At 39.9% G+C, this 27,065-nt stretch overlaps 1 protein-coding gene across 4 annotated transcripts in view; it reads right to left on the bottom strand.

The window, feature by feature from the left end:
* SMAD1 (SMAD family member 1) overlaps positions 1–26,854 on the bottom strand; it is a 67,236-nt gene extending 40,382 nt beyond the window's left edge. Inside the window, exon 1 of one of the 4 annotated variants that reach the window (XM_039876040.1) lies at positions 26,611–26,854. The gene's annotated coding sequence lies outside the window, so the exon portion shown is untranslated. Of the gene's footprint in view, positions 1–25,497; positions 25,883–26,610 lie in introns of those variants that run through there. The other 3 variants (XM_039876042.1, XM_039876043.1, XM_039876039.1) reach the window with 3 other exon arrangements.
* Between the last annotated feature and the right edge of the window lie 211 nt (positions 26,855–27,065).

Here is a 27,065-nt window from a genome sequence, read left to right on the forward strand (position 1 = left end):
CCAGCAGAAAGTCATCAAGCAAAATGAAAAAGATCCTAGAAAGAAGCAAGCAACTGCAAGAAAAAATGAAGAGTTCCAAAAGGGTAAATAAGGGTAGGTCTAAATGAATGCCGACTTTACAAAATAATAAGAATCTCTTGTGGTGTTTAAAATATACGATTTAAATGCATGACAAAAAAAGTGGAAAAGGGTAAACGAGGTTAGTTTTCTAAGGTCCCTGTACTACCCAGGCTGTGGTAAAGCATTAAGTTATGACTGATATAATAAATTTTGAAGTTATGTCATAATAAAGCAAACGCTGAATTTAAAAACTATACAAAGGTAATAAAGGAGTTAAAAATATAGAATTATTTTTTTTAATATGATTAATACAAAGAAAGAGGAAAAAAGAAGCCAATAATGGATGGGACAAATAAAAAACAATAAGATTTGGATCGAATCCTCGAAATATCAGCAATTACTTAAACATAAACATTATATATGCAAGTAAAAGATGGGTGGGATGGAGAGTACCACTTAACTATAATGTACTTAGCGGAGACACACATTAAATAGAAGGACAGAGAAAAGTTGAAAGAAAAAGGATGTAAAAAGATAACTATGCATATCTTAACCAAAAAAGTTGGTAAAGCTATCTAACCAGACAAAATAGACTTTAAAATAAGAAGTATCACCAGAGATAAAAAAAGGGACAATTTGTAATGTTCAAAGAGTTGATCTACCATGAATATATTACAATCCACACCACGAATATATCAAATTTTCATGCATGAACAGGGTGATGAAGAAGAAAAATGAGCAGATAAAGCTGTCAATGCTTTGTAATAAGTTTCAAAATACATAAAGCAAAAAATGACTGAATTAAAATGAAAGAGACAAACCCACAACCTGGTGGGAGATTGACATAGTAACTGATAAGAACAAGTAAACAAAAATCAATATATAGAGAGGATTAACATGTTTAAAAACTTAATCCGATTCACGTACTAGACCACTGCATCCAACAAGTGTAGCATGTATAATACTTCCAAATACACATGGAATATTTATCCAAATTGACCACATAATGAGGCATAAAGCAAATCTCAACACATCAAAACCATATAAAATATGTCCTTTGATCATAGTATAACTAAGAAATCAATACCAAAAATATCATTATTGAAATTAATTACACTTTAAATAACCCACAGGTCAAAGAAGAAACTATAGTGGAAATTAGAAAACATTTTCAATTTAGGTTATAAAAATATGATACATCAAAACTTGTAAGATGTGACTGAAGCCATACTTAGGAGGAAATGTACTGTCTTAAATACGTATAATAGAAAAAAAAAAAACCTAAAAACTCATTTTCTGTGTATCCACCATAAGAAAAAAAAGGAATAGTAAATTAAACCCAAAGACAGAAATGAGAGCAGAAAATTAAAAATGAAAATAGAGAAAACCTATAAAATTAAAGTTGGTTCTTTGAAAATACTAATAAAATTGGATATACCTCTAGGAAAATTAAATCAATACAAAAGAAGGCACAAATTACCAATAAACAGGAATAAGAGGGGAAAGTCATTACTGGTCCTTAGAAATTGAAAAGATGATTCTGAACAGCTGCCACAGCGAATGGCACGTCTACAGCTACTTTGTGGTAATGTGCACACACCTGTCTTCCTCACTGTGGGAAAACGACTGAGGAATTCCATCTTATTGTCTTCCTACCTTTGGAGCCCAGCACTGTACCTGGCACACAGCAGATTCTCAATAAAAGTTTAATGAGTGATTTAGCTCCCTGAAGGAATTAGAAGGCCATGTGTGGGGCTTCAACTTTATTCAATAAGTTATGAATAAATGTTATTAAATATTCAACAGGCTGCAGGGAGTCAGTTGTTTCTTTTTTTAAAGTAAAGAGTTTTATCCAAACTTACCAGTTCTTTTGAAGCTGGTATTATTTTCATTTAACGGAAAAGGAAACAGAAAACAAAACTATGCTATTATCAAAAGTCGCACTTGGTCAGACTGTACCTCCTGAAATGATCATTTACTGAAGGTTAGTTTCACAAAGAACAAGAGACAATTTCCATCAGTCCTCTAGTAGCATTTTATGAAGAGAATATATTTCTTCTTATTCTATATGCCCTTTTCTTCTATTCCAAAAACAGCTTTTTTCCCCCTATTTTAGCTAATGATTTTCCAATAGAGGATGTGTGTTTTTATCAAAATTAGTTGAGGCTATTTCAAACTCTATCGCTAATGGGTTTGTAATTTAAGATAAGTGTGTTAGAGATGGGGAGATAAAGTATCACCATTTCAGACTTTTTTTTAACTATTCAAACTGACATTCATTCAACAAAACTGTACTGAGTGCCTGCTAGGTAGCTGGCACTGTGCTATGCACAGAGGACAGAGGCAACGTCCTCTGCCAACGCTAAAGGACTGTGCTGAGGAGTCTGAGGCCACCCGCAGAGCCTCGGCCAGGGGTCTGACTGCACAAGGTCACCAGCAGCACAGGGATAGAAGAGGCCCACGTACCGTGCTTGCCCGCCATGAAGTAACTATAATACTGTGTGATAAAAGCGCTAGAACAGGTGTGAACAATAACATATAAAAGCAGAAAAAGAGAGAAAAATTAATTCCAGGGATTTGGGGAAGTTTTCCCAAAGAGGAAATATCAGACAGGTCTTAAAGGATGAGTAGAATTTTGCAGAACAACAGAGCTAACATTCTGAGTAATCATTCTACGAGAGACATTGTTCTAGACACTTTACACCTATTAACTTGTTTAATCTTTATGATAAACACTCCAAAGCAAACACTATCATAGCCTTCGATTTACAGGTAAGGAAAGTGAAATACAGAAAAGTTAAATAACTTGCCCAAAGTTTACATACACAGCTGTACGGCAGAGCAAGGGTTTGTTTGGACGCATGTTGTTTGGCTCTAGAGCCTCAATTTTTTTAAACCATTTTTCTAAATTGCTAGTTCTAACAGACACGTAAATAGAAATGCTAAGGTTCAAGGTGGCTGGAGGCAATACACGGCTAATAAGAAGGGCAGGGGCAAGACTGTGAAGGGCCTGGGATACGTCTCATCCTGGAGACAAGAGGACAAGTGGAAGGTTTTAAATCAGAGCATTGCTGTCATTAGATCTACATTTTAGGAAGACAGCTAAGATGTACTGTCAATACAGGAAGTCTTCTCCATACGGACAACAATGACAACAAAAGCAAAAAAAAACCAACTGCCTGTGAACACTGTAGGGACCAGTTAGGGGGTGAATGCCTTGAAGCCACTCACAAAAATTAAAGTGACAAGATCACAAAAACCTTTACATATAAATGTGCATAGATGAAACAAAATGCAGGCTGATCATTAATTTTTGCCTTACTGAGTTAAACATTTTTTTAAATAAATAAGTCAAACAAGTCATCTACCTCCCATTAGGAATTCAAATGAGTCCATGATACTGTGGCCTTGGCAAGACAACTTATTTTTTTTCTGCCCCTTTTTGTACTTCCTGCTTTAGTTTATGTCAGAAGTTAAGTGGCCTTATCAGTTTAAAGTGCAAAATAAAAACATGAGTCAGCAAACAGATTTCCTTCCCTCTTCTCCAAATACAAACATTTCACACTGACAATAAAAGCATTCGTCTAGTAAAGAACCTCCCAGAAGCTTTAAAAGAAAACCTAACTCTAAGGAAATATCCTGAACGAGAAAAGGTAAAAAATTTTCATACAGATTTTCATCAGATTATTATTATAAAGAAAAAAGAAATATCCAATAATTGGAAAATAGTTATGTACACTTAGCACAATTCACTTTAAAAATTGTTCTATGTAATAACCTGGGAAAAAACTTAAGCAGAACATAAAACAGTATATGTAGCATAAACAACTATGTAAATATATCAAAATATCAACGGTGACTAGGTACAGAAGGTTAGTAATCTCCTACTTATCTAAACCTTTCAAACACTCTTTAATGAAAAACTATAGCTTTCAAATTTTTTAAAAAGCCTCTATATGTAATTTGTTAATTACCAAAAAAAAAAAAAATTCAAGTTCATGAGCTCAAGCCACACACAAACTGTATTTATATGGAGGACTGGACTTACAATGTAATCCGATTTCAGAAATAATAAAAATGCGGCTTAAAACAGGGTTCCAAATTCAGAACCCTTCCCTACAAGGTCTCATCCTTGGAAGGATTTCTATTAGCACTGCCAGACGCCAAATGAGCAAAATACTCTGACAATACTCCCTTTGACTTGGATATTTAATTTTCTAACTTATGTGATATTCCTTAATGTTAGAAGAAAAAACAAAAATGTGTGTGTATGTATGTGTGTGTGTGTGTGTGTGTGTGTGTGTGTGTGTGTATAAAACCTAATTAGCCAACTGTACAATGGGCATTTTCTTCATTTTGGCCTCATCTAGTAAAGAAACATGTGATTATCCAACTGTGTGAATATCAACAAGATACACTCTCTGCCATTCAGTAGCTTTCAGATCCCAGTTTTCCATAGAAAGTTTTAAAGAAAATTATTCTAATTTGTAGCTGAAGAAACATTTTAAAAAGGTAGGGGGACGGTGGCCACTAAGTGCTACAGACATAGTGCTTTAATGAAAACGTGAGGGGAGAGGACACAGTAATGACCACATGCTCTCCGTAGCTCCAGACCAGTGCTCCAGAATTTTATAATTCGTGCACTGGCAAGGAATTCGGTGAGCTGGACAAAATAAACAATCCCAGTTAATACTGAGAGAATAATTAAATTATTCAATAAAATATAAAACAGAGGCTCCAAAAAGTGACTGGGGATAGTCAGACTCCTAGTACCTTAAAAAAGGAACTGGCAGAAGATAAATGGTCTGTTTTCAGTGAAGCAGGCAACTCATTTTTTAATCCACTTCTTGTTCCTTGGTTCATTACTCTATCTTAACTCTAATGATAAAACATCAAAGCATAAAGATCAAAAGCGTCAGGGAACTAAAATCATAGGGTATTGATTAACTTCACTTTGAAACTGTTTAACAGCTGGATAAGTTATTTAAGGAAAAAAAAAGACAACTTTATAAAAATTTTCTATGAAAATATTTGATCCTTTTCTGGGGAAACAGGTATTTCCAAGTAAGTTAATAAACTGTATATTTCCTGACTTACACCTCTAGCTTTCTTCTTAAACAGATGATCCCGTGAATAAATAAAAAAAGTAAGACTTGAGCTTCCAAAGAGCTAGAGTGGGGCTTCAGAGAAGTCATAAGCAAGCTGTATGATTTTTGTAGTTCAGTAGCTATTATACCTAAAACACATCACCATACAGAATGTATGGAGAGAGAAGACCTCAGAGATGTGTTGTATAAAGTGACTGGTGGCAATATTAATTGGTATTACGGAAAGGTATGTGCCATCTATTCTAACATACAACTTAGGATTCAAGGCCTGATGAGAACTCTTGCTTCCTCTGAGATGTTTAGCTAAATTAAAACATCAAAAAAGGGTCAAAAAGTGAACACGCCATGAGATTGATCTCTAATGTAACTTTTCATTGCTCCAAAACAGACTATTTATTTTTTAGCTTACTTGATTTCCTTTAGGTACCCAAGTCAACTGTATACTCCTACTGTGAAAATGAATTGTGGAAAACCTTATTCAAGATGGAGCCGGGAAGCCATGAAGGGAGGGCTCTCCCATGTGTACCACTCATCACAGCTTATTTTACACACTCCAGCAGGAGAAAGGAAGATTTTCTCCTGGCCCAGCAACAACTGGCCAATGAGAAGCTGCCACGATCCCAAACTCTAGTCCTCCTCCAATGAACTTTTGTTTAAAACCACCCCTTCCAATTTCCTCCCTTCCTCCATAAAAGCATGCTCTTCTTTCTTCTCTGGAATAGTGTGCTTGTCCCAAATTGCAATTCCTCTGCCATTCCCAAATAAACTAATTTGCTACTTGATAATCTTTGTTGTTTGATCTTTAAGGTTGACACAACCAAAGGCAGAACCATCAAAACAGATGATGATTCTCAAGGAGGATGAAATAAAGATACTCTAAAAACTCCTGACACTTATAGAAACCATAGAATCACAGAAGACTACACACTACAGATTAGAGCCAAAAATGCTTAAAAAGATGAAAGCTGCAAAGAAAAATATTCCAGAGATTCAATGCCAATAAATATTTTAAAACATAAAGAGCAATCTTACTCTTTATTGGTAAGAGTAAGATGGAGAATTCACAAAATGAGGGAGATCATAACCACATCCATTAGGCCTAAGTAAATTAGACTATGAAATTAATCAAAAGTCCTAAAGAATTGGGAACTTCCAAATGTTTAGTAAACCCCAAATACCTATTAGTTAAAAGTAGAACAGGCAGTCCACATACTGGCTTAGCAGGATGGCTAAAGCGGAAGCAGCACATAAACTCACATTTCTAGAAAGAGAAAGAATCCTATCAGCAGTACCCATGAAAGCCAGTAAGGCAGGCCCTCCTTATCCTCAGTGTCAGTTACCTACGGACAACTGTGGCCCAAAAATATAAAGTGGGGAAAAAAAATTCCAGAAATAACTCATAACTTTTAAATGGAGTGCTGTTCTGAGCAGCATGATGAAATTTCACGCCATCCCGCTCTGTCCTACCTGGGATGTAAATCATGACTTTGTCCAGCATCTCCACGATGTAGACACTCTCCACCACCCATTTGTCACTTAGTGGCCATCTTAGTTATCAGATCTACCATCGAGGCATCACAGTGCTTGTGTTAAATAATCCTTATTTTACTTAATAATGGCCCCAAAGTGCAAGAGTAGTGATTCTGGCAACTTGGATATGCCAAGAGAAGCTGTAAAGTGACCCCTTTAAGTGAAAAGGTTGAGTACAGGAAATAAATCATTTTGAGAGAGACCATATTCACATAACTTTTACCGCAATATATTTTATAACTGTTCTATTTTATTATTAGTTAGTTATTAATCTCCTACTGTGCCCAACTTATAAACTTTATCATAGGTAGGTACATCTAAGAGAAAACATAGTATACATAGGGTTTGGAACTATCCGCGGTTTCCGGCATCCACTGGGGGTCTTGGAACTATCCCCCACAGAAGAGGGGGCAGCTGTAATGAAGACAGGATATTAAAACAAGAGATGGGTTTTCTCTAGCTATTTCAGTCTCAGAAAATACTCCAAAGTAACAGTGCTCTGTGACTTGGTTTCAACAAATAATCTCTTCAAATGTTTCTTTTCCCCAGTTACTCCAATTAGAGACTAACTTGGTTTAGAGATATTTGTATTACAGGAGACAACAGGTAGAGTGCCTGTGCATTTCTTTTCCCTGTTTTAAAATAGCAGTTATCACTGGCCTTTCAACATTTCTAGATTTCAAATGGGTCAAATGCAGCTAAGTAAAATTAACCACTAAGTAAAATGAGAGGGTAAAATCCTAGAAGAAGAAGAAAATGAGGATGGATAAAACCTCTTTCCACTTCTCTTTTATAGATGCGAAAAAACTTTTCAAACTACCTATTTCTTTGCTTGGGAGTTGGGCTAAAGGAACTCTATTTTGACTGAGTCCTCAGAAAAAGAAAACGTGTTTCAACAAAATTCCGATGCAACAAAGCAATACAAAGATCCACCGGAGAGCACAGGAGACTTCCGCCCATCTTAAATCACAGCAGCAGCAGAATCCTGCGTCTCTGACACCCAGAAGTCAGATCCCCCCTTACTGAGCCTCTCCCTACTGAGCTTTGTTTTGGTTACTTCTAAACTTTCCCCAACTTTCTAAATGAGCGATTGAAGACACAAAACAGCTAGTTTGCCATTTTCTCACAAAGTTTTTTTCAGAAGTTAATTTTCCAGATCTGGAGAAATTGGGGGCTGACAGTGGGGCAGAGAACAAACTCTTAAAAGCCTATTTTTAGCAATGCAGTTATATAGGTACTACTGCCTTTAAAACACAGGCACTATCAGCCAGTCTTCCAGCCACCCAGGTGTGACTTAAGTGACAAGAGCTGCAATGTGGTCTCTCAACAGAGTGTTAAGTGAGTGGGAATCTTAGCAATCAAAAAGAAAAGGAATAACACATAGACTTTGAATTCCAGCTTACCGCTTGTAAGTTCACTGCAAGCTGTGACATTTCAGCCAAAAGATTTCAGTAGTGTCCCCTTGATGAAAATGAAGCAAGGAATTTATGGATGTCACAATTACATGAGTCTCTAAGGATAGAACTGTAGTTTATAGATTTAGATGTGCCAAGTTTGCTATTCAAGTATCTTCACTGTGTCAGAAAATTCTTTTAGACAAGAACTCTTTTGGGTTCTGTTCTGCATACACAAGTCCTTCCATTCTGACAAATCTGGCTGCTTGTAGGGCAACCAGTCAATTTTTCTTGGTCACAGAGATTCCCTAGAGAACAGCAAGTGTCAGTTCTGTTTTGTTTCATTAGATGATTATTTGTTTAGTTAAATAGACTGAAGGCACTTAAAAGTTTTCTGACTGTCCTAACTTCAACAAACCTGGCTTCTTTCTACATCTTGCTACTTCCTCTAAGAGTTGTACAACATTCCTTAATCCCACTGAACCCCCGTTCTCAAATTCATGCTTGTAAAGGAAAACTGTCAGTACACGATAGCCTTTCAAGACACCCAGGTCCTAATCACCTCATCCTGATAAATATCATCTGTACTCATCTCAACTCCAAAACTGTACAGTTATTTGACCTGTGAAGAGCTCACTCTACACAGGCGATTGAAGACCAGAAGCATTTTAAAATTTAATTTTATTGACCACAAGAGGGAAAAAGTCTACAGTAGTTGTTTCTTAGAAAAAACTATTCTCTTTGAGTCACTGTTATTGTAGAATAGCAATTTTACAGACTGCAAAGAATGCTAAATGTGGTTAATTTCCATAAGTGGCCAGTTATGAATGATTCATCATTAACAAATGAATGAAATTATTTCAACTGAGCTATTAACTTACTCAAGCACTGTATTGGTTGTTTTTACAAACATCTTATTGACTCCTTACGGGAATTCTTCAAGGTATATATCATTATTTCAATTTTACTAATAAACCTGAGGATCAGAGGTTAAGTATCTTTCTCAAGACCACATTCTAGCAAGTGGTAGATCTACGTTTTAAATCAAAATGGGAAATAAAGTCTATTAATTAGGTTACAAAAACAAAAAAAAGCAATTCAAACGCCAACTTCATAGATGAAATGGAATAGGCTAGAGAAGGAAAAAACTATCCCTTTTATTTAAAAAAAAAAAAATCCTGCTGTATATATTTCATTTCTTGGAACATATTTCTCTTTCTCCACTGATCTCGCAGGTGCTGTTTATGACAACAAACATGCACATCTGTAGGGGTGAGGTGACATTCGAGAGCAGGACCGCCTGAACTCTCTCCCTATATTTAGATCCTTCAGCTCAGATCTTAATTGAATAATTTAATCAGAACTCTCTAGAAGGGAAACACATCCATATTCATCACAGGCATCAAAGGAAACATCTTTACAAGTTATATCCTTTTACAAACCAACATATGGTCTCACGCCATTCTCCCAATTGTTGATCTCCTCCTCTGGGAAGAACATGGAATTTTATTTCTTTTTATCACTTGAAAAAATCACTTCCCTCCTAATTCAGTGAAACTGGGTGGAGGCCACTTCCTCCACAGGTGAGAGAAATAAAACTTGTTGATCTGTCATTGTCAGGAATTTTAAAGTTAATCATTTATTTTATGTACTTTCAAAATGGAAACAAAAGACAGACTAAATTCAGATTAAGAAATCGGGGCACACTCTCCAGACTTTCAAACAAAACCCCTACAATTTTTCTGTCATTTTAAGATGTTTCTAAATGAGAAAACAAGAGCCTTTCACTTGGAATAAGCGATAGGTTTGAATGGCAGCTTTCCACTTAGTAGCTATACTCTGAGCCAAACACTTCTCTGAGCTTCAGTTTGCTTTTCCACAAAATTATGAATCCACCACCTACTCCGCTGGGTTGTTATGAGGCTTAAATATGAATATGTGAAACTGATTTGAAAATTATAACATGCTGAAAATGTAATGTATTTTATTAACAGAGCAGTTAAATAAGAAAGCTTATTTAAATATTTTATATATCCCAAAAAACAAAGGTTCTGTCCTAGTTTAAAAAACAACAAAAACAACAACAACAAAAATGATAAAAAGAAAATTCAATTCATTCAATAAACACTTAAATTGTGCCAGACACCATTCTAAGCACTGGGGACACAGCGTTGTACAAGACACAAAAATAGCATTTTTTAGAAAGTCCATGCTTTCATGAGACCTACATTCTAGAGGTTATAAAAGGCCTCACTGAGAGGTGATAATCACTCAGAAGTCTGAACAGGAGAGGGACTGAGCCACGTAGATGTCTGGGGATGCATACTTCAAGCAGAGGGAGGAGCAAGTGCAAAGGCCCTGTGGCAAGAAAGTGGCTGAAATGTTCAAACAGCAAGGAGTCCCATAGGGCAGGAATGGAGTGAGTGAGGAGAGTATTGTGGTGGTGGGGGAGCGGGGCAGGGGCCGGGGGAGGTCGGAGAGGTGAGGGGAGCAGACATATAGAAACCCATAGGGACTTCTTAGCTCTTCCTTGACATGGGAACCACTGGGAGATGTGAGCAGAGATGTAAGGCATGGTCTGACAGTTTAACAGGATTACTATGGCTTATAGATTGAGAACAGAGAGAAAAGATGGAAGCAGGAAGTAACGAGACCAGTTAGGAAGCTATGATCATTGTTATGGTTCCAGATGATAAAGGTTTGGATTGGCATGGCAGAAAAGGTCAGATTCTGGATATATTCTGAAGGCAGAGCCATGAACAAATACACTTTCCTGCTTAAGTAAATAAATAAATGGAGAAATCTGTTTAAATTTTAGATGTGTAAAATCCCATAGCATGGGACTGTGAGACTGCAGATCTGAGGTGGGATCAAAGGTCACTGGAGAAGTAGTCCAAGAATGATCACAGGAGCAGTATGGAGGAAGTACGACCAGAAGCTGAAATCCTGTAGGAAGGAGGTGAATGATGGGGAGTGAGGCAGTAAGTGACTCACAAGGAAGGGAAGTGAGTGGTATAAGCTGACATCATGTTCCAAGCTGAGTGTTTTTATGGAAGACGGCTGGAGGATGGCCTGGGGTGGCAATGAAGGGGACTCCCACCCTCAGGCCCCATGCTACGAGGTTAGCAAACAGCCAGAATCTGGGGGAGCTAGAAGGGAAGCTGCATCTTCAGATGGGCTTGATCTATGCTCAAGATTACTCACGTTCCAGACAACTCAGACGTCTAACAGTAATGAAATGATTAAATAATTACAGTGCATCCGAAAATGACATAACCGTTAAAAGGGCCACGGCGGGGGGCGGGGGGGGGAGGGTAGGGATAAACAGACTTTCGCTTCTAACATGGAAAGGAAAACCATACCATAATTGTTCACTTTTAAAAAGTTGCAGAACAATATACACAGTGCGATCCCATTTTAAAAACAAAAATAGAAAGAAAACCTGTACGTGTATAATATATGTACATCTTTAAAGGCCTGGAATGAAATAAGCAAAATTGAACAAGTGGTTGCCTTTAGGAGTGAGCCGGGACGAGGGGAGTGCAAGAGAGCTGTCTTATCTTATAATCGATTCCTATTTTCAATCTTAAAACTCCAATAATAAAAATAAATAAAAACTGGAAGTAGGTGAGAGATTTATTCTACATGGCTCCAGGAGACAGTATTATGGCCAAAAAGTGGCGAGATTTATCTTTTTCTAAAGGAAAAAATAATTGAAAGTGTTTCTGCACAGAATGGAATAACACTGAACTGGGATTTTCAGAGGAATTTATTCCTGTATTCAGGGTTGGAATATATGACCTAATTCTGGGTAAAGATGATATGAGTGGAAACGTACCTTTCTATTAAGCAATTCAGGCACATGACCGTAAAATTCAATTTTACAAAATGCCATAATATAACAAAGAGTCAGTTTCCTTCCCATTCGTGTCCCCTTTCCATTAACAATTCAAATATCCTTCAAAGTTTTCAGTGCATGAATCTTACCCCCAAAATGTTCTGTGCCACACTCAAATGTCTCAAGAGTAATTTAATTTGGTCCTGTGCCTTTTCCAGTACATAAATCTGTTATTTAGAAGAATAAAATAATTCCTAAAAAAATCAAAGTTTACATAATTGCTGAAACGAACATTGAGATCAGCCAAATTTCACTCTCCTCTACATGACAATCAATGACATCCTGTTTTCGATCTGCCAAAAACTGGACGAGACTTACTAGGTCCACCCGGCCACCAACGAGGAAAAACTGAACAAAGCACAGTGGCCCTCTTCCAGAGCTGCAGGGGCTTCTCCAGCTAGGAGCCCAAGGGAGCAAATGCAATGCCTTTCACTGCGTTAGAGAAATAATGCTGTGGATACGAGGGTCACCTACAGAGTTAGGTGAGACCCGCACCATAAATCCAGACCTTTGCTGCCTCGGGTCCCATGCTCACGCCGGTCCTATCCATTCACCTCCCCACAGTGACTTATTTACCAGTCAGAATGGAAAAACCCAAGTTCTCCTCCTTTATATGTTCAACTACTAAAAAAACTTTAATCTCCACTAATTCACTATTTTACTGAACCATTAAGTGCTCACCACACAAAGGTGCAGTGGACACGAGTATGATCTGGTCCCCAGCACCACCAAGCTTACAGTCATAAAGTGTGTGGGGGAGGGATGGGAGAACCATACTATAAGGTTGATTGTGGTGAGAGTCACGTGCCACGTTCAAGCTGTTTAAGGAGGAATGTACGTGCAGGGAGAGTGGCCACAACGTGTGCCGCTTTCTCTGCCACAACTACATCTCCTGGGCATCCTGGGCTTTGTGAAACCTACTGTGCAATGGAAACCCAAATGAGTGCAACTATCAATCAGTGGCACCAATGGGTATCAACCATGGAATGGACCATCCAAAGCAGCCTTAAAGGGAATTAGCCACTGCTTTTAAAATCTATTCTGCTTCGTCAGAGAAAGCTTTTAATTGCTTATCATATTTTGCTTACAATAATAAAACTATTAAATACCCTGAGAACACAGTAAATTCTAAAGAAAGCCTTGTTCAAAACTAAATACATCCTTGAAAAATCTATAGGTAGATGACAGTTAACTATAATGGTTTATTATATTATAAAAACTTACAAACATTATTTTATCACATAAATCACTCTATCTTCCTCTTGAAATTCATACTATGGGCAAAAAAGCCTTTATAGAACATCTGAAATATCCCAGTTTGAGGGTTCAATAAACTCTCATCACCATCACCATCGCCATCAGCTCCAAAGGGAGAGCGCTGTCACGCAGGCAGCTCTATGGGAGACACCCCACAACAGTGCATCCTTGGTCTGTCAAATTCCAACACAGCTCAAGTAGCCAATATCATTCTCATATCATCACTATCATCAGCACCACCACGAAGCACCAAGCGCTGTTCTCAGCACTTTGCACCTATTAACTCACTTAATCTTTAAAAGAATCCTAGAAGGTAAAGACTATTTTAGAGATTATGAAACCGAGGTACAGAAAGGTGAAGGAGCTCACCAAGGCAACCCTCTCCTATCCAGCTTCTCCTAAATAACCTCCTCCTTTGTCGCATGCATAAAGTAGAGGAACTGACAAGCAAGGATTTGCTTATAGTTTTATCTTAAGCCTTCCAATTCCTTCCCTTCCCAATTTATTTTTTTCACTGTTGCTTTCCTTCTTGATATCTTCCTATGTCCCTAGAACATGGAAAAAACAAGAGTCTTATCAGGGTGGCAGTGACAAAAGTTAATTTTAATCTAAAGAGCCTAGAATAGGATAAGAAATCATAATCTATACCTCAACAAGACATATGGAAATTGGCACCATTATTTACACCAACAGCCCATATGTGTGTTCAACTCTTAATATTCTTATGATGAGTCTGTGAAACACTGAAATTAAACCCTTTTAAGAAAGAAATTCATTTTCTTTACATCCCCGCTGATTATTCTTAGGGTCCTTTACTGAAAACATAGACGGAACAAAATTATTGGCTCTCTGTTTTTCTTGAGGTAATACTTTCCCATTCCATTTTCTATTCAAGCAGATGTAGAGACAGAGAAAATTTAACTCACGAACTCTTTCAAGCATCATGTTTTATTATCAGTAAAACATTAAAATGTTCATTTTAATGGCTCATACGGTCGCAATGCTATCTATAGACAATGGCGAAAAGTAGTACTCAACCGCAGAGGACCTGGGTGAGGGGATGATAAAGCAAACGGTGTGCCTGTGTGGCAGAAACGAGTCAGTGACACTATGATTCCAGTACCCTATCCCATCAGCCTCTGACCCCCTTTTTTCATCCTCCTCTCTAGGGTTTTTCTATTGTAGCATTATAGGATATGCAGCCACACACTGTTTGCTGGTAGAAACACCCCTGCTTTCCCCCAGTTGTGACAACCAGAAATTTCTCCAGACGTTGCCAGATGACCCGCTACTCTACTCAGTCGCACTCTTCTGCCCCTTTTCTCCCTGTAGTCTAAGTGCCTTGGGCCTCAACAGTTTTATTTAGCTCCACTCCTAAACTCTGAGGCACAAGAAATTGCTGATTCCTTCAAGAAGGAAAAAAAAGGAAAGATGTCAAACGCACATACCTGTTCTCCCTATCGTTTTTCTCCTCAAAGAAAAAACGAGGAAACAAAAAGTTAACCCTCGGAATTAACCGGCATGTCTGGAACCCTTACAGCAGGGGTCACCTAGCACCCAGCTCTGCCGGGTATAAAAGACAGTGTGTGCACACACTAAACTCACAACACACCACAGGTCACACTTCCTGACGTGTTTTAAAAACGCTAAAATGAAGAAAACTCACTCATCAAGTACTGACTGTGTGTCTGGCCAATAGTTCTTAATACTGCTGCACATCAGCCTTCCCTATGGTGTACATTTTAAAAAGCTTTCCACCGTAACCCCTGAATAGGATCCGGAGTGGGGCAGGCATGCCTGCTGCGGTTACTGTTCATGGGATTCTGATGTGCAGGCAAGGTGAGAACCAACGCGCTAACACAAAGATCACAAAGACATGGTCCACATACCCTCAAGGAATTCAGGCTCAAGATTAACTGTAATAAAAGCTATTAAAATAGAAGATAGATGAGACAAGCAGGTATGTATTGTGCTTCAGTCATAAGATCCTCAGTGCAAGTCCTATACTGAGGACCCCTCGTCCCAACTTTATGAAGTATAAGAGAGAGACCAGGAACATAAGCATAAATATAAACACAGACACTCAAAAACTCCCTGAAAAAATCAACTACAGTAGAAATGGGCAGGAAACTAAAGCTCTGACAACCGCATTAGATTTCTTTCCCAATCCTTTGATTTTGAAAGACTACCTCAATTATAGGAGAAACAGCTTCAAGCTAAGATGATATAACATTAATAACAATGGCTTGTTATTTAACTCTTCCATCATCGTAGTCTCCCCTTACTAGAAAGATTGCTTCTTCAGGGCAGAAACTGACTTACATGTTTCACTATCCCATCCATAACAGAGCCCAGTGCTGGATGCACAGTAGGAATGCATGAAATACTTGCTGAATTAATATCAGCTTAACAAAAGCAGACCCCTACAGTGGGGATACATCTTTTTTAAAGGAGGCTTCCCTGGAATACAGAGCAATATCTCATCGGTCTGTGCAAGTTGAGAAGACCAAAAAAACCGCTTCAATGTTTAAATGCAAATACATGCTGTAAATACAGCTTGGGTGCCAATCATTTAAGTGATAAGTTAATTTTGTTCACAGTTAACAGAAAAACATTAAAAACCAATCAAACATGCCCTCAAGCTTGAGCAAACTAAACAGAAGTCCTGAGCACACAAGCATAAACAGAGGGACAATAAAGAGGTTGTTATTAATTATGCCAGAATGCAAAGCCAGCAACAGGCAAAGGCAAAACAGGAAGCCGTAACAGATGAGGTGGCCAGCTATATACAATCGGCTGCCCTGAGCTTTAATAGGGCTAACTGTATAATTTCTAATGCAACAGTCCCTGCGCCATTATTAATCCCCTTCATGAAAAGCTACTCTCTTAGATGAAATTAAGACCCATTTTCCCTACGTTCATCCTCCCTCTCCAACTCAGCTGAAAGAGTGTGAGGGACAGGTCGGATCTATGCATCCAGGGTCCCTACTCCCCAGTCACTGTCATTCAGAAGGGACTTAGGAATGGGGAGGGGATGGTAAAAGGCCAAGTGCTGAGCCTGTAGATGAGACTTAAAAGCTGTTCCCCACCCAACTTTGAAATATTTGCAGATCGTTAAAAAAAAAAGAATACGGTGAGGCAGAAGATGCTGACGAATTCAATTCTGCCTCGTGGCTGCGTAAGGACTCACTCACTGCGGGGGTGAGACCGAGTGTACCTCACTTCACTGGGGGAAGGATCCCACCAGTGCCCAGCAGATCGTTCCCTTCCTGACAGAAGGTGAAAAGCTTTCTTTATTCCCACGACTCTAACCATTACCCCTAAGAGAAAATCTGGGAAATTAAATGTTGATGCCTAACTCTTTAAATTTTTTTTTTCACTTTATAAGAGGTTTTACTATATGAGAACTTTTTACTTTAATACCTTATAAACCAGTCCATCCCAATCATCAAAACCATATCCCAAGACCATCACTATCTCATATGAATAAGAAAATGTCGCTATAAATAAACTCTAACACGTCAACTCAGGAAGGAGAGAAAGAGGCCCATTTCGATGTGCTCTAATAAGTGCTGGTGTCTTTACCGTTCATCAATCGTGCCAGTTGACTAAGAAACTGTGTGTAACTGATAGCCAGGCCCTGAAGGGCTGGGAACACTTCACTTTCTAATGAGGGTACTTCTATCCCAAAATCCTGTCCTGGAGGGTAGTAGGGTAGTTATCAGGGAAATGGGATGGGGAAGGCCTGTCTCTTAAAACTCCAGCTTATACGAATCGTGTACCAACTTGGAACTCCAGCTTCTCTTAGAAGGCAGGAAACTTTGGTTTCCAAAAGCCCAGTTTTCCCCGACTTATACTTCCTAGTCCACAAAGAGAAATACAATAAAAGAAAAGAGAACTGTCACCATTCTAGTGAAGAGTCTGATCTAGGACACGGCAAACATTTTATGTTTATTAGTCATCTGCATTTCATTTGTTTGTGAATTACTTGTTCATAATCTTTGCCAATTTTTCTATCAGGATGGTGTTTCCCATTGATTTAAAAAGTTTTGTACAAAAGACGGTAACTTGCTTGCAAATTTGTTACCTGAAAGGTTGTGAGTGTGTGCTTGGTCATTTCTACATGTTCGGTCACATAAATGCTGTCAAATGTATAAATTTTTCCTTTATGGTTTCTGAGTTTGGAGCCACGTTTAGAAGGGCTCTACAGCTGGCTATTAATATCCTTCCTTCTCTTGAAAAGGCACAAATCAATTTCCCCCTTTCCTTCTGACACTATGACAAGAATCCATGCCAGAATACTTACTTTGTAAAGCTCTGGGCAATTTAAATAACTTTTTAAAATCATTAAAAGGCATTCTTCTATTAGTTCAACTACTACGCTTTTTTTAAAAACCTGTATCCAGAATTGTCAGGGAAATGTTCCATCTACAAATTGCCAAACTTGGTATTTCACAGTTTCATTACCAGCATTCCCATTGCTTAACTCCTCTCAATTTATTCGGTCCATTGGACTCCTTACAACCTGTGACTGCCTTACCTAGATTGGATGTGTTACCACTCTCAACACTCCAGACTCTAAAATCACGTTCATTTTTACAAATGTATAAATAACATTTTTGAGGGCTTATCACGTACGAAGTCCGTGTTACATCCTTTGTGTACTCTATGTTTTACTGACTGTAAGATGTACCTTCCCCTCCCATTTTAACACCTCTGAAACCAGGAAACTTATAATCAATGGTATATCAAGTCTAATTGACAGTTTTTTCAATAGTACACGAAAGACTGTCTTACACTGGGCAGCATCTTAGATTAGATGAAATACGGAAGTATAACTCATTTCATCTTACAATCCATTCTGAGGCTGGTACTATTACCTCGCTTTTTCAGATGAGGAAAAGTGAGGTACAGGCGTCAGTGGTACGTAGCTTACCCATCGTTATAAAAAGCAAGTTAAGTGTTGGGGCTTGGACTTAAACCCAAGAATCCTGATTCTAGAGTCTCATTCCTTAACCAAATTGCTATCCCTAGGCCAGACTCATCTCTGCCAACGTTTCTCTCCAATCTTCCTACCAGGTCACCAAGTTATTCCAGAAAGTGACAACTACTAGTCTTCTCTGCAGCCACATCAAGCTTAACCCAGGCTTCCTCCTGTTTATACTTTGAATTCTCCACAGATTTGCTGGCACACCACCTACAATGGTTCTTCCAAAACTTCTCCATTATTGTTTATCTTCCAATGCCATCTGCTGATTCCCTCACCTCACCATCCCAACGAAGAGACTGGCCTCTACGCTACCGCGAAAATCAGCACAAGCTGGCGTGAGCTCTGCCATCTGCTTCCCTTTCTCACTTGAACCCCGTTCTGCTTCTCTCTCAGACACCTCTCCCTCCTTACCTGTCACCTGTGCTCCAGATCACTAACGCCACCACCTCTGTTTTCTATTCATTAACTTCTTTCCCTCGACCTTCGAACATCAAGGGGTCTCATCAACTTTGAAACATAAGTCACTAGAGGGTATTTTGAGAACCTATTTCTCATTTCTCAATATGCCCGGTCTGGTCTCCTCATCTCGACTGCATTCGATTGGCCCAGCCTTTTCTCCTTCGCCCTGACCCATACATTTCCCCTCTGAACCTGTTTCTGGAATCTCTTCCTGTGGCTTTCTGGTTTATCTGCTCCTCTGACTCCATGTCTTTCTTCCAGATCCTTCTTTTGTCTACTTCAAGCATGCCTCTCCCTTCTTCTAATTCCTAACTGTGGCTTCAATAGAAGATTCAACCCACTAGTTCTTTGTTTCTCTGTTCATGATCCTCTCAGGATACTCAACCACACTTAGAAGTTCAACCATCATTTCCAAAGTCGATCACTACTGGAAAATTGTATGTAAAGCTCTAAGCCCATCTCTAAGCGGCAGTTTAGTTATGTATCTCTAACTTGCCTATAGAATACTTAGATACCCCACCTTAAATTCAAGCTGTCAATTCTAATTTGTCATTCATACAATCTTTATTCCTTCTACAACTACTTTCCCTATTCTTATGTAAAAGCTTTATTAATTTTCCAGCCATTCAGGTTAGAAACTTAAGAATAATCTCTGCCATCTCTGTCCCATTACTCTACAGCCAAATAACCACCAAGAGTTTTTTTTGCTCACAAAACTCACCTCATCAGATAGATTACTCAAATAGTTTTCCTATTAATCTCTTGGCATATAGGCTCTACCCCTTCCAATACAAACTGCATATTCAAACACCTTCAGTGACTTCCCAATGCTGCCTTATGCTGGCTCTCTAAGGTCCACAAATTCTCACTCCAACTTAACCTTTCTGAACATCTCTCCCCCCTCACCATCCTGGGCCCCTTCAGGAATATACACCGTGGTCAGGGAGAGCTACTCCCCAGCCTCACCAGATCGGTGCTGTCCCATATGAAAGCCACAAGTGGCTATTTAAACATGAATTAATATTTAAAACGCAGTTCTCCTCAGTTGCGCTAGCCACATTTTAAGTGCTCAATAGCCACTTGCAGCTAGTGGCTGCAGGGTTGGACAGAGCAAATATAGAACACTGCCATTGCTGCAGAGCGCTCTACTGGACAGAGCTGCTCTAGAGATCCTCAACACTCACGCTGACCTCCCGAGCCTTCCACGCCACAACTGTGCCCGGAACAGCTCTCCCTGCCACCTGTGCAAACCAACATGTCCTCTCATTCCACAGTGGTCCTCATGTGAATTGTCTATAACAACTGACTCCCACTATTACCTTACGACAGCTCTTGCTTGCGGTGTTGTTGCATTTAATTTTTCATTTTTGTGTGTCTTCTCACCAATGACTGAGCCCCTCAGATCTAATAAATATTTATTGAATAAATGAAGCATATACTTATTACATTACTGCATCAAAATTATCAAATAAGAGCATATTCAAAATCCCTCTTCCATTAAAATGACACATTTTCTTTTGGTCTAAACAAACAAAAGAGCCTGCATTCAGCTAACTAAATAATGACTTAATTTAGTGCCTAATTATAATACTTAAGATAATTAGTTTCCTTTTTTTCTTGTGGTGTTTGAAGCTAAAAAAAAAAAAAAAAGCTATAAAAGTCTGAAATACTTCCACTTTGCATAAGCATACCACAAAGAAACCACAAAAGATAGACAATGAAAGGAAAATAAATGAATAGTTTGAATAACTATGCCCTAACTGAGATTGTAGGAAAAAACATCTATAGTACAGCTGCCCTAAACTTCAGGGGGAGCTACAAACAAAGCATTAAAAATTATGTATATAAATCTATTTCTGAATCAAAAGCTAGACTCCTCTATCCTCTTCTCCCCAAACATGGCACAGTGTTTATTTACAGTCTGAGCTTGAAAATAGACAGGTGCATAAACTGTTGTGCATATATGTTCCTTTAAATTCAGACTTGTCAAGAAAATTAGTTAAGAAATCAAACCCACCACACCACAGGATCACCAGGTAAAGATTCCCATGAACCTTAGAGGGAGTCGTCCCTAAAGTTCTGATTTTAGTTTATAACCAATGTTACAAAGATGTTAAACCGCTCAAATACTGCGGTTTCCAGTACCCTCCTAAAAATCTGATGTAGTCACTGGAGTTGAACAATTTATGAAAGTTTGGCTTTTCCCGACAGAAATATAGTTTCTCTTATGCAAATGACTGTTCTATAGAACCTGCTTATTTCTGTAAGCTGGCAAGCAGTAGCTGTAAACATTATGTTTTTACCAACAGGACTAGCTGTACCTCTCTAAAACTGGCACCATCTTAATAACACACACCAAAATGAAGATTTTGATTTAAATTTTAAGTACATACATTCATGCTACCTAACTTAGCTTTTTTTTTCCTTCTTTTTATTAAGGAAGTTACTCCGAAGTGAGTGTTAAAAATGCTTTAGATGATTTTTTGGAAGATCAAATGACAGAGCAGCAGATTAGACTGAATAGTTGCACTACCAGGTAATGATAGATTATTATTATATATTATGTTATTATTATATATCATATAAATAGTTGAGAGTTCAGTTTGGAGCAAAATAGAGATGTCTCCATTTGTTATCAAAGCACACCTTGCTAACCTTGGCACCAAAAAGTAAAAACCAGAGCTTCCAGGTTGTTGAACATCCAGGTGCTCCGACAGCGGGTACCTGGAGAGGACACGGACGCTCTGCACCGTCTCCCAGAACTTGCCCTATGTATTTCTTCCATCTGGTTGTTCTTGAGTTGATCCTTCATAATAAACTGGTGATAGTAAGTTAAAAAAAAAAAAAGAAAAACCCTATATAGAATTACAAGTACAGAGAACACTTTATCAGCCTTCATGTTATTTTATGACTTACTATCAAACTTCTCTACCTTTTTAAATTTAAATTATCCTTTTTCTCCTCAGATCTTTGCAGTTCTCTCCCTAGGATCTCCCACCTCCTTCCCTAAATACTCCAAATTTTAGCTTTTGGTTAAGAATGTGATTTGTTTTTTAAGAGTCAAGATAGGTGATTCACATAGCAGAATTGCCTGATTTAATTTGAACTTTGTACAATCTTGGATCACTCATTTTCTAGTAAGGTCCCACTGATTAAATCAGACATAAGACTTTTCCATCTCTAAAAATGAAAAAAAAAATCAATTTTAATCTGTAAAAAAAAATAATCTGTCTGAGGTTGCCAGATTTGATTCCTATTCAGCTCAAACAATAAATGTTAGGTACAAAAAAATCAATAATATATCAAGAAATTCTTTCTCCCCTCCCCAAATTACCATACACTGGATATGCTCAAACCAAAGCATCCGAATGCCCTAAATATGGTAGGAAACAAAAAAAAAATGAGAACTTAACAACGTGCAGAGTGACCCCGGCTCTGGCTTTCCCTCTGCCAGTCATTAGATAGGTGATGTTAGGCGAGTCAGCGCTCTTTTCCGGGCCTCAGGTTGCTCAATTTGATATGAACCAACTGGATTAGAAAATCTTCAAAAGAGCTGTTAACACTAAATATCTCTATTCTCTGTAAAGGAAATTACAAATCCTAATGTTTATGAACGTACTTAGCAAGGGAGCCCCATGATGTACTTCACCTGAAATATCACGCAATTTGTGTACTTAAGTGCACACACACGCTTCCCAGGGCATATTGGCATTTTTGGATTGGATGATGGGAATGAGAAGGTATAGGAGCCACAGTTTCATCGGATTCCTTAACAACCCTGACCCCCCCACACACACACAAAAAAAAAATGTTAAGAATGACTGAACTATAACACTAAACAAAAGTAGACATTAAATATAAGAAAAAAAATTCCAAGGAATTTGCAATGAACTATTCATATCTCAAGATGCAGAGTTTACCAGCTAAGGGAAGACTAACTTTGATGATATAAACTGAACTACTGGAACTTTCTTCCTCGGAACCATTAGATTATAATTATACAAGAAAAACAAAAGGGGAAAGTAGTATTATCCAGAAAAGCAAAGATAAAACCAAATTGTCTTTGAAATGCATTACTTTTATGTCAGATTTATTCTTCCACTTATGTTCTGCTTAGATATGTATTAACATTATGTTTCCTTTCTTCCACTGAAAAGAAGATAACCAAGAAAAGCACAATAGCACAAAATTTGTCTAAAAGCCTAAAAAATAAAAGCAAAATCACATCTATATTGGAATAATAAAGTCCCGCAGAACAAGGATTATTTGGGTATTCTAGGCAAAAACAAAAAAACATTTAAAAAAAAATACAGTTAGGAGTGAGGCCCTAGAGTCAGACCTTGTTCATATCACAATCACCAGTTACACAGCCTGAGGCAAGAGACAGTGAATCATTCTGAACTCAGTTTCTTTACCTGTAAAATGTGACATGTTACAACAGTACTTAGGAAAGTTTTGAGGCTTAAATGAAACAGGAGTATTAAAAAACAAGGAAACAGCAAAAACTCAGAAAAAAAAAATAGCTACAATGATTTCTCCTACCGAAAGCTCTAAATCATATTAGAATCCATGATGCCAATGATAAATATAATCCACAAAAAAGTCAACCGCATTTTATCCAGTGGCTTCAACTGTCACATACAAATTGTTTAATAAGAGCAACTAGTAAGTATCAAAATTAGTTGATATAGCTCTTCCTCTCAGACCCCACAAACTCATCAGCAGAGGGAACAAGCAGAGAAGTAGATGAAAGATGAGTAAAAAGGGAGGAAAAGGAGAAATAAAGGTCCCAGAGCAGCACTGTCCGATAGAACCCTCTGCCACGACGGAAATGTCCTACACAGACACTCCAATAAGGCAGCCACTAGCCACATGTGGCTACTTAGCACCTGAAATGCAGCTGGAGCTACTGAGATGAATTTTTATTTTTATTTAATTTTAATTAATTTCAACTTAAATGCCCCCCAGGTGACTATGGCTACCTTATTGGACGGCACAACCCTAGATGACCCATGAATTGAATAAGGATTGCCAGAAATCTAAGCAAAAAACAAGTCTCCTTTTCCTGAATTGTTCCTATGTTCAATACAAATATCTTTGTTTTCAGTGGAGCCCTGGTAACTATGACTAGTTAAAGAAATAACATGTCAGCTGATACATCAATACAGGGCAACTCAGTGCTAATAAAAGGATCAGAGATAAGAAGTATGTAGCCCTGATATTTTAGAAGGTCCCTATGGCCAAGTTAAATTAAAGCATGACCCAGTACAGGGATCAGAGTTGCAAAGGTCCTTATCAGCACTCCAAAAGCATCTTTTTCTCCACTACCAAATGGAAAGCTACTTCAACAATGCAGACTGAACATCTCTGCATTGCTCTTCAATTTTTTTCAGAAATTCGGAGTGCTGTAAGCTTTCCCCTCTTTTCAGCAACACCGGCATTCCTGCCCAGTTCAGCCTTTCCACTACATACGAAATCCATGTACCACCCATATCTGAAGTATAACGCCAGACTCCTGCTTAGCTGCCCCTGTAATATGGTTTAATTATGATGACTGAACTAATAGGCTGACATCATAGACTTTTACAGGCTGACCCCATGTCATCCTGATGTATCATTTTGCACCAGTTCAGTGCTGTAAATCAATTTAAGATCTCAAGCAGGTTGAAAAGGCTGGTAATGATGCTTTCTCTGCTGTCTCTGGAGACTCTACATTATACACAACTTACATTATTTATAAAGCCTCAATGATGCCTCCATTAGCCTTGTAAGACTACACAAATGAGATCTTTTATACACACAACTTGGCCTTGATTATGTAGGCGACTGCCGCTTAAATATACCCGTCTAATTATACTCAAGTTTATTCTTTATCAATCTAACCAACCTATTACTAGAAATCAAAATTAAAATCTGAAATTTAGTTTTTAACTAATAGATATATTTGGGAAAATAAGACTGACTTCTACTCCTAATGCCATGATGAACTCAGTAGAAAAGAATTATTAAACTCTAACAGGTGAAGAGGTTAAAAATTTTAATTTCCTAAAAACCGTCATTTCTACAAAATGCAAAGGTCATCAGCTCCTCAAGGGTATAAAATCAAAAGATACTGCAAAAAGGAAAAATGGATTTGCTTACATACCTATGGTTGGAGGGGTCAAGACTAAAGCAAGGACAAATCCCTATCCTCTGAAGAAACTGGATCCAGCCTGGATCCCACATAAGCTCTGGCATCACCCACCTCTAGAAAATCATCTCTGCATGACCCTGGTTACAGTTTCCTAAAAACTGCAATATTACACAAATGTAAACCACCTGCACAGAAATATCAAATAGCTGCAAATGGGAAAGAGGGAGGGAGAGGGAAGAACAAACACTTAAATCGGTATTGCATATTTAGGCCTGGTACCTACATCAGAATAACACTGATACAAAATATATTCATTGAAAACGCTGCGGTCGTGAACATTGTTCCCACCTCTATTGGTGGTTCCAATACAGCTCGCCTACTTCCAATAAAACGAAAGTGGTAATTATCAACAAGGTGAAAAATCAACATGGGCAGAGAACAGTTTTTTCATTGTTACTGAACCTAGACATGTTATCCACCACAGGCAGAGCGAGAAATGTCCTGAAATAAAGGCATTCCGTGATTTAGCTGCTAAGAGTGTCAGGAACAGGAAAGACATACAGAAATCATGCAACTTCTGTATGATTCCACCCACTTTGCAACTTCAGAGACAGTGGAAAGGAGAGGACATTAGGAGGAAGAAAAAGGCCGGCTGTCACGGCACTCACGAAAACGATGCTTTCTCAGGAGATGGTTCTGAGACGCGCCTCATTTTCAGAAGGGAAGCGCCTTCCTGGTTATCTCGCAGTGACTGTAAAAATCGTATGAGCCTCGAAATAAACAAAAGCCGCAGCTACTGTAGTTGTGAGATCCGGCAGGCATCTGTCCCTCCTCCCTTTCTAAGTAATCAAGGAAATGCTCTCCCTTTAAGCCTTCATATATATTAAGCAACTAGAAAAACAAGCCCACGTCTCTCTGTCTCTCTGTTTCTCTCTCACACCCACCACCCCCACCTTCTACAGAAACAACCCCGAGAAACCCTCACAAAGCCAGGGAGCGCAGTAAATGAACAGTTGTTCAACAGCGAACTCACAAATACACATGCAGTGAGGCAATCAAATCCGGTCAAGGGAAAGGAATGAGACGACACTTAGAGACGCAGGGGGGTGTAGGCGGAAGAGGGGGGAAAAAAAATTACGCGCCGCCGCCAAATCTTTGAATAAATTAGAGGGAATTTCGGTACGAACTTTCCTTTCCCTCGACCCCCGAGAGCCTCGCTGGGGCGGAGGAGGGGACCGGCCCGGGACGCGGAGGGGCCCGGGGCACCGGGTGTCCCCCTCCTGCGAGACCGGCTCCCCCAGGCGCCCCGCGCATCAAGGGCAGCGCCGGCGGTCGCCTTCCAGCTCCCGCAAGGGTGGCCCGGGCCGGCGGGATACAATGGGCCGCGCGGACGGGCCTGGGCCGGGGTGCAGAAGGGGGAAGAGAAACGGGGAGCGTGCGGAGGAGGAGAGAGAGGGGGTGGCGGTGGCCGGGGAGGTCCCGAGGCGGCCAGGGCCGGGGAGCTAGGCTTCTCCACCGCAGACCCCACAAAGACGCGAGGGGCGTCCCGGCCGAGCCCTGCCCGGCTGGCTGGGGCGAAGGGACGAGAAGGTGGCAGGTCCGCTCCGCACAGCGGCCGGGAGGCGCCATCATGGGGGTGGGGGGGGTCCCCGGCCCGCCCCACGCGAGAAGAGCCCCGTCTCCGTCGCGCCCCGCGCCTGCCCCAGCGGGGTCCAGGGCGCCGAGGGGAGGGCGAGGACGCGGCGGAGGGGAAAGTTGGGTTCGGGTCTGTTTCGTTTTACCGGGTTGGCGGCGCGCCCGTCCGCGCGGGCGCACGAGTGGCCGGGCGAGCGGGGTCCCGCGGCCCCGGTCCGGCGGGCCGGGCGCTGCGCTCGCAGGGTCCCTCCCCGCGCCTCGGCCCGGGCTGAGCCACTCGGCCTCTCCTTCCTCCTCCCGCCCGCCCGCTCGCTCCCGGAGCCTGGATTGATCTGGTCGTGCTGGCGTCAGGGAGTCGGAGCCGCCCAGCCTCCACTCCTCGGCTGCCAATACCCGGCGCACTCGCCCGCCCGCCCGCCGGCTCGCTCGCTCGCTCGCACGCGCACCCGCGCGCCGCCGCCGCGCGACCAGGGATCCTCTCCAAATTCCCCGCCCGGCCGGCGCGAGCGCGGCGCGGCGCAGCGCGGCCCGCGGCCCTCGAGCCAAGCGGCCCAGCCCCCGGCCCCATGGACTCGGTGGAGAGGGAGGAAAGCAAGTCGGC

Source organism: Pteropus medius, unplaced genomic scaffold (assembly GCF_902729225.1).
Source record: "Pteropus medius unplaced genomic scaffold, Ma_sr-lr_union100, whole genome shotgun sequence".
In the NCBI taxonomy this organism is placed as follows: domain Eukaryota; kingdom Metazoa; phylum Chordata; class Mammalia; order Chiroptera; family Pteropodidae; genus Pteropus; species Pteropus medius.